Source organism: Oncorhynchus mykiss, chromosome 11, assembly GCF_013265735.2.
Source record: "Oncorhynchus mykiss isolate Arlee chromosome 11, USDA_OmykA_1.1, whole genome shotgun sequence".
Taxonomy (NCBI): Eukaryota; Metazoa; Chordata; class Actinopteri; order Salmoniformes; family Salmonidae; genus Oncorhynchus; species Oncorhynchus mykiss.
In genome coordinates, this window is record NC_048575.1 from 51,250,346 (window position 1) to 51,259,462 (window position 9,117).

Here is a 9,117-nt window from a genome sequence, read left to right on the forward strand (position 1 = left end):
ATCATTACTATGTAGAATTGCTGGGAATTTATTTTAAAACAGCCATAAAATCAAGCGAGAAAGCTAGAACGGGCCCTGCGTCTCAACCAATAGTCAATATACACTATATATACAAACGTATGTGGACACACCTTAAAAATAGTGGATTCAGCTATTTCAGCTACCCCCGTTGCTGATAGGTGTATAAAATCGAGTACACAGCCATACAATCTCCATAGACAAACATTGGCAGTAGAAGAACTGAAATACTTCAGTCTGGTTTTAGACCCCATCATAGCACTGAGACTACACTTGTGAAGGTGGTAAATTACCCTTTTAATGGCATCAGACCGAGGCTCTGCATCTGTCCTCGTGCTCCTAGACCTTAGTGCTGCTTTTGATACCATCGATCACCACATTCTTTTGGAGAGATTGGAAACCCAAATTGGTCTACACGGCCAAGTTCTGGCCTGGTTTAGATCTTATCTGTCGGAAAGATATCAGTTTGTCTCTGTGAATAGTTTGTCCTCTGACAAATCAACTGTAAATGTCGGTGTTCCTCAAGGTTCCATTTTAGGACCACTATTGTTTTCACTATATATTTTACATCTTGGGGATGTCATGCGAAAACATAATGTTAACTTTCACTGCTATGCAGATGACACACAGCTGTACATTTCAATGAAACACGGTGAAGCCCCAAAATTGCCCTCGCTAGAAGCCTGTTTTTCAGAAATAAGGAAGTGGATGGCTGCAAACTTTCTACATTTAAACTCGGACAAAACAGAGATGCTTGTTCTAGGTCCCAAGAAACAAAGAGATCTTCTGTTGAATCTGACAATACATCTTAATGGTTGTACAGCCGTCTCAAATAAAACTGTGAAGGACCTCGGCGTTACTCTGGACCCTGATCTCTCTTTTGACGAACATATCAAGACTATTTCACGGACAGCTTTTTTTCCATCTACATAACATTGCAAAAATCAGAAACTTTCTGTCCATAAATGACGCAGAAAAATGAATCCATGCTTTTGTTATTTCTAGGTTAGACTACTGCACTGCTCTACTTTCCGGCTACCCGGATAAAGCACTAAATAAACTTCAGTTAGTGCTAAATACGGCTGCTAGAATCCTGACTAGAACCAAAAGATTTGATCATATTACTCCGGTGCTAGCCTACATACACTGGCTTCCTGTCAAGGCAAGGGCTGATTTCAATGTTGTAATGCTTTGTAGGTTAGCAGTAAATGGGCTTGCTCCTACCTATCTTTCTGATTTGGTCCTGCTGTACATACCTACACGTACGCTACGGTCACAAGACGCATGCCTCCTAATTGTCCCTATAATTTCTAAGCAAACAGCTGGAGGCAGGGCTTTCTCCTATAGAGCTCAATTTTTATGGAATGGTCTGCCTACCCATGTGCGAGACGCAAACTCGGTCTCAACCTTTAAGTCTTTACTGAAGACTCATCTCTTCAGTGGGTCATATGATTGAGTGTAGTCTGGCCCAGGAGTGTGAAGGTGAACGGAAAGGCTCTGGAGCAACGAACCGCCCTTGCTGTCTCTGCCCGGCCGGTTCCCCTCTTTCCACTGGGATTCTCTGCCTCTAACCCTATTACAGGGGCTGAGTCACTGGCTTACTGGTGCTCTTTCATGTCGTCCCTACGAGGGGTGTGTCACTTGAGTGGGTTGAGTCACTGATGTGATCTTCCTGTCTGGGTTGGCGCCTCCCCCTTGGGTTGTGCCGTGGCGGAGATCTTTGTGGGCTATACTCGGCCTTGTCTCAGGATGGTAAGTTGGTAGTTGAAGATATCCCTCTAGTGGTGTGGGGGCTGTGCTTTGGCAAAGTGGGTGGGGTTATATCCTTCCTGTTTGGCCCTGTCCGGGGGTATCATCGGATGGGGCCACAGTGTCTCCTGGCCCCTCCTGTCTCAGCCTCCAGTATTTATGCTGTAGTAGTTTGTGTCGGGGGGCTAGGGTCAGTTTGTTTTATCTGGAGTACTTCTCCTGTCTTATCCGGTGTCCTGTGTGAATTTAAGTATGCTCTCTCTAATTCTCTCTTTCTTTCTCTCTCTCGGGAGGACCTGAGCCGTAGGACCATGCCTCAGGACTACCTGGCATGATGACTCCTTGCTGTCCCCAGTCCACCTGGCCGTGCTGCTGCTCCAGTTTCAACTGTTCTGCCTGCGGCTATGGAATCCTGACCTGTTCACCGGACGTGCTACCTGTCCCAGACCTATTATTTGACCATGCTGACCATGTTCTGTTATAATCTCCACCCAGCACAGCCAGAAGAGGACTGGCCACCCCTCATAGCCTGGTTCGTCTCTAGGTTTCTTCCTAGGTTTTGGCCTTTCTAGTGAGTTTTTCCTAGCCAACGTGCATCAACACCTGCATTGGTTGCTGTTTTGGGGTTTTAGGCTGGGTTTCTGTACAGCACTTTGAGATATCAGCTGATGTACGAAGGGCTATATAAATCAATTTGAAGAGCTCAGTGACGTTCAATGTTGCACCTTCATAAGATGCCACTTTTTTCCAACAAGTCAATTCATCAAATTTCTGCCCTTTGGGAGTTACCCCGGTCAATTGTAAGTGCTGTTATTGTAAAGTGGAAACCTCTAGGAGCAACAATGGCTCAGCCGCGAAGTGGTAGACCACACAAGCTCACAGAACAGGACCGCCAAGTGCTGAAGCATCGGTTGCAACACTCAGTACCAAGTTCCAAACTGCCTGTAGAAACAACGTCAGCACAATAACTGTTAGTCTGGAGTTTCATGAAATGGGTTTCCATGGCTGAGCAGCCGCCCACAAGCCTAAGATCACCATGAACAATGCCAAACGTTGGCTGGAGTGGTGTAAAGCTCGACGCCATTGGACTTTGGAGCAGTGGAAACGTGTTCTCTAGAGTGATGAATCACGCTTCACCATCTGGGTCTGGAGTGTGATGAATCACGCTTCACCATCTGGCAGTCCGACGGACTAATCTGGGTTTGGAGGATGTCAGGAGAACGCTACCTACCTGAATGCATAGTGCCAACTGTAAAGTTTGGTGGAGGAGGAATAATGATGTGGGGCTGTTTTTCATGGTTCGGGCTAGGTCCCTTAGTTCCAGTGAAGGGAAATCTTAACGCTACAGCATGCAATGACTTCCAACTTTCTGGCAACAAAGGGGAAGGCCCTTTTTTGTTTCAGCATGACAATGCCCCTGTGCACAAAGCAAGGTCCATACAGAAATGGTTTGTCGAGATCGGTGTGGAGGAACTTGACTGGTCTGCACAGAGCCCTGATTTTAACCCCATCGATCACCTTTGGGATGAATTGGAACGCCGACTGCGAGCCAGGCCTAATTGCCCAACATCAGTGCCCGACCTCACTAATGCTTTTGTGGCTGAATTGAAGCAAGTCCCCGCAGCAATGTTCCAACATCTAGTGGAAAGCCTTCCCAGAAGAGTGGAGGCTGTTTTAGCCTCAAAGGGGGACCAATTTCACATGACTGGGAATACAGAAATGCTCCAGTTGGTCACAGATACCTTTAAAAAGAAAAGAAGGTAGGGCCTTGGATCAGAAAACCAGTCAGTATATGGTGTGACCTCTATTTGCCTCATGCAACTTGACTTATCCCTTTTCAGTTGATCAGGTTGTTGATTGTGGCCTGTGGAATGTTGTCCCACTCCTCATCAATGGCGGTATGAAGTTGCTGGATATTGGCAGAAACTGGATCATGCTGTTGTACATGTTAATCCATAGCATCCCAAACATGCTCAACGGTCAAAGTACCACGGCCTGTTGCTGTTTTTCCTCTTCACTTGGCCCTAATACTCTTCCATAGATTACTGAGGGAACAATCAGAGCGGCTCCAAACCCCTTCAGACTCTCAGCTAGCTAAAACTCCCGATGCAGATATCAGTTAACAACCCTGCCAATCAGTGGGTGTGTGTCATGTGTGTGTTTTTGTATGTGTGTCAGAATACACTGAAAAGTATATCGATACACAGACAGAAATTCATATTTTTTGCTGAAAGTTGAATGTAATCTTTCTGGCAATATAAAACATCAATAGAAGGTTCCTCCTTCATGACACTGACAAATTGATTTGTATACAGACTAAAATTATACTGTTTGCCATTGATCTCTTACATGATTCATGAACCTAAACTACACAACTAAAGATGAACAAAGAAGTCCGTCTTTTGCACTATTATTTTCGTAATCTATTTCAAGTGTGTTGAATACTTTCTCTACCCTGTCCCTGTCCCAGCTGTGTTTCCAATACCCACCACACTCACTCTGTGATTTGTTTTATTATGGATTCTCTAATAACAAGTTATTCCCCCCCAAAAAAGCATTCATGCATGATTTATTTTTATGAGAACTATGGCAGATTATTTTCAGGTTAAAATGTCTCTTCAGTCAAATTCCTGAGAATATTTATTAAATCATAACACACACAAAATGCCATGTTGTGAACAAATGGAATAACAGTTAAATGACAAAGTGTATGCACAGTAAATATCTATAGGCTACCACTGCAGCAGAAGCTATATGTGATGCCACCTACTGTTCTTAATCTTGTTTTACAGCGAATGTAGGCGTTTTATAAAGTCATTATACAGACAGTATGTTCACTGACACAAATAGAACAAAATGCCATTTGATTATTCATTTGACAGTCTGAGTGCTTCCTGTCCAGCATGTCTTGGTGCAAGGGTTGATGGGCCAGCAGGATCAGCAGTCAAGCACATTGAGGCTACGGGAGGGAGGCACAGTCTAGTTCAATGTAAGCTACAAGCCAGGACCGCTGCTGATCTGTTAATACGTGACAGATTTTTACCTTTGTGAATGCCACTTAATCTCACTTTCTGTTCAAATGGATGTGGTTAATTCGATCCAAAGATTAGGCAGAGACTAATGTAGTTCTATAATGGTGAATCTTTAATACAAGCAGCTGATAGGTAGATTCCCCTCTGATCTCAGTCAGGGAAGGAGCTGGAAGAGTAGATGGTTACATGCCCTTACATAGTGAGAGGTGATAAAACAATCATATTATTGTTACACAACAGTTATTTTATAAGAAACAACAGTTCCAGAACACAATGGCCTTGTGTTAGGGTGCAGACATAACAGGAGTCTATGAAATGCATAGTATCAAAGTCCAACACAGAACAGAGCTCACCCCAATTCTGCCACAACAATTCCCCCTTTGATGCTACGGGAAACATAAGCATCACCCAACATTATATACCTAAGATGTTGTCAGACATTACTTAAAATCCTTCTGGTTTCTGGGAAATTGGTATTTTACACGGAAAGGGGTGGTGTGAATGGAACTCTTGAACGGTAACTAAATAATAATAATAATCTGGTGGAAAGGGAGGTTCATAGGGATCGGGGTCATTTCGATGACAGTAGGCTTTGTCCCCAATAGGGCCATCTGGATAACCAACGTAGTGTGAATTGATGATGAGGTCTGTCAAGTCATTTACGTTAACTTCTGTGGTCATGACGATTTGGTGGGGAGGAGATACTGTTGTTTCACGCAATCTCCTCACCAAGGTCATCCGGCTTGAGAAAAGATAGCAAAAAGGACTCCAACTAGTACCAGGAGACATTGCAACTAAAGTTCCACAAGCTAGTTTTCACCCGTGCAAACACATCCCAACCCAACTTATCTTGCTTGTTTGCAATAGAAACCACCGCGTCTGATAGTGGCAACTGACTCAGCATTCTTGACCCACCAACGCACAAACCCCTCCCTTATACAAGTTCAACAGTTAATTATTCAATAGCAGTAGCATTACCCATTCTTTCTACATTTGCTAGTTCTCTAAAAGGAATCAAGCACAGTTGTCATGCCATAATTGGGAATTAATGCAGAGAAAAGGGTGATTTGGGGATACTGGGATAGCACACACAACAGGAACAACATAGGCAGCATAGCAGGATCCTGACCAGTTTGTTTGTAGGCAGATAATAGTAGGCTTTCCCCCCACACACACACATACAGTAGTTCCACTTACTGAGGAAGTAGGTTTAGCGTTCCCAATGACATGTTAGGGTTCCGATCCATTTCTCAACAGTAAGGGCAGGATTATGTTATTGTAGACAAAGGTTATACTTACAATGACTTTCCCCCAACTGGAGACTGGTTCCATTTGCTATATAACACATAACCTGGGGAAGAGTAGGACAGGGTGATGGGTTGTTTGGGCAGAGGTGGGATTATTAAAACCTTCTCATATAAAACACCTTCTCCTCCACCGGATCAAGCTCTTGGTATGTAAGGTAACTGCTTTGGTCCACATTAATATTTAATAAACACCGAGGGGTATAGCTAGTAATGGCATAGTCTCAGCACTGTCTGGTAACCATCCACAACAATCTGATACATTCTGTAGTACAGAGACATTACTAGCTAATTGTAAGAAAGTGTTTGACCCGGGGGAAACCCCAAAATGTTCATGTCCTCTTTTTCTTCTCTTCAGGTCTGCAGGGTCATCTTCTTTGGGTTAAACCCTGTGGAAGCCGGGCCACTTTGGAGCGGAGAGGTTATAGGAAGTTAACCCGCATCTGGCTCAAAATCTGCTACCACCCAGAGGATGCCAACAGCCACAATGGCTGCGAGTCCCATGGTAAGCAGAGTGCCCCTACTGGGTTGTAGGAGGTCCCAGGGTAGGCAGAGTGCCCCTACTGGGTTGTAGGAGGTCCCAGGGTAAGCAAAGTGCCCCTACTGGGTTGTAGGAGGTCCCAGGGTAAGCAGAGTGCCCCTACTGGGTTGTAGGAGGTCCCAGGGTAGGCAGAGTGCCCCTACTGGGTTGTAGGAGGTCCCAGGGTAAGCAAAGTGCCCCTACTGGGTTGTAGGAGGTCCCAGGGTAAGCAGAGTGCCCCTACTGGGTTGTAGGAGTAACATCTTCTTCCGGCTCTGCTACATGCTTACAGTGGGAGGCGTGGATCCAGGTGTTTCCCTAAGCTTTTTTACTACCGTTGGGGTAGTGAGGGTGATCTGATGGTTCTTTACCTCTGTTGTTTCTCCTGACCATTACCCAATCTCCAGGTTGGAGATTGTGATGGGGACGGTCGTCTGGGGGAGTTTGGGCAGCAGAGACCTGTGAGTGAACAGCTCGAATACAGTTAGTCAGTTATACAGTACTTCATCATAGTGTCATCCAACAGATGCAGATCTGGGACTGCAGCTGGTGGTGACACAGGGGTTTTCATGGGACGGGCCATCAGAAACTTTTCCTGACTGGGGTGGAACGCATTGAAAACTATGAGTACGGCATCCACACAGGTAAGTCCTGTTTGGGCACATATTTTTGCCAGTTTATTTTTCAGAACGCCATATTAGCCTTCCACAAGTCCAGAACTTTCCAGGTGAAACAGTCCATAAAAATATCTTAACTTGTCTCACAGTTCTTTCTTTATCTTCAACTTGAAATGTTACCCCCAATTGCACACCAATTTGTGCAACAATATGTAATAGGCATTTAGCCACAGTATTTGATTCCTCATTAGATGTGGGGAAGGCTGCAATCCATTTTAAGTGGCTGTCAACCATTACCAACATCTCTTTTTTTCTTTTAAAGGCAGGCTTGTGAACAAATCAATTTGCATATTTACAAAAGGGCCCCTGGGGACTGGTAGTCTTGACAAATAGGTTGGTGCTTCCTTTCCTGCGTTGTGAATCTTGACAAATTAAACATTGGACACATTCTTTTCTACAGCCACCACCATTGCCCCTTTGGACACTTGACTCACACTGTGTACTTGTGTGTGAGTAGCTCACCCGCCCCCTCCCTGTGTGCCTTCTTCACAGTTCAGGGGCAGCGCTCTGTCTCTCTCCTTCTCGCCCGTCCAAATCAGAACTATCAATGAATTATAAAGGGTAAAGGGAAAAAAAGGTGATTTGTTTCAACAACAATACACTTCGTCATACTTATCAGCATTTACATATTATATTTAAATATAAACCAATGTCACTGATCTTTCTATTGAGGGTGATAAGACCTCGTCAGAACAGAGGTCATTCGAAACCTTTGAATCTGTTCTTTCCCTTTTCTTTCCCTGTACTTCAGACTTGTTTTAAAACATGTTAAATATTATCCATACCAGGTTTACATTGGGTGTTTCAGTACATTTCTCAACTTAAGTGTGCAACCAAAATTCAGACAATAGATACTTCAGAAAATGTCATTTGTGTGCCCTTTAAGGTATTTTGGTATTTTATTAGGATCCCCATTAGCTGTTGCAAAAGCAGCAGCTACTCTTCCTGGGGTCCACACAAAACATAATACAGAATGACTAAGTACATGTTTTGCATATCGGGTTAGAAAGGTGCATCTTTTCTAACCTGTGAAGAACCTACTAAAACCAAATAGAAAACCCCACACAATAAATCAGACACAGTATTAACAGCACTAACAAATATTCATAAGTATAGACGGTTGGGTTGTGTGTGTATGCAGGTGTGTGTGTGCGGTAGAACATAGGGCAAAAACAAACAAATGGCCAGGCCTTACTTAATTTGGGAGCTCCCTTAACAGCCGGATCCAGGTACCTTTATACTTTATAGTACTGCAGAATTTCACTAACTGCTTTCCCAAGGCACCTGCCTCAGGAAACACTTCAAAATGAAGAAATACAGAATCATTGTTAAACTCATCAGAACTTGGTAGTGGACATTCCATCAGTCCAGAAAGAGAAAATACACATGTCATTCATTTTCACTATTCTACATCAATCCTAAAAATGCAATTTTTGGTACTACTATGCCCATCTACCTCCCTCTCATTTTCAATCGAGCTCACTGCATTTTGGCGAGGAAGCCTCAATAAAAACATGCATACATATAATCATACTGGAGACCCAGATGATACAGGGTCCCATTAAGCCAAATAGGCACCTTCTAAAGTAAACAATCCCAGAGCCTCTTTCTTGTAATCTTATCGTCTAGACCGGTTGAATTGACGTATGGCTTGTGTTCTGTACTTTCTGTCCCTGGGACATCAACTAGTCAAAATATGAAACCTGTTGTTTAACAAATCTGCTAGGGCCTTCAAAAAGTTGGTGATGGTTTATCAGCTCTTTCATACTAAAACATGTATTTGTATCTACTCACTTCAATTTTGGACAGTGTTCCAC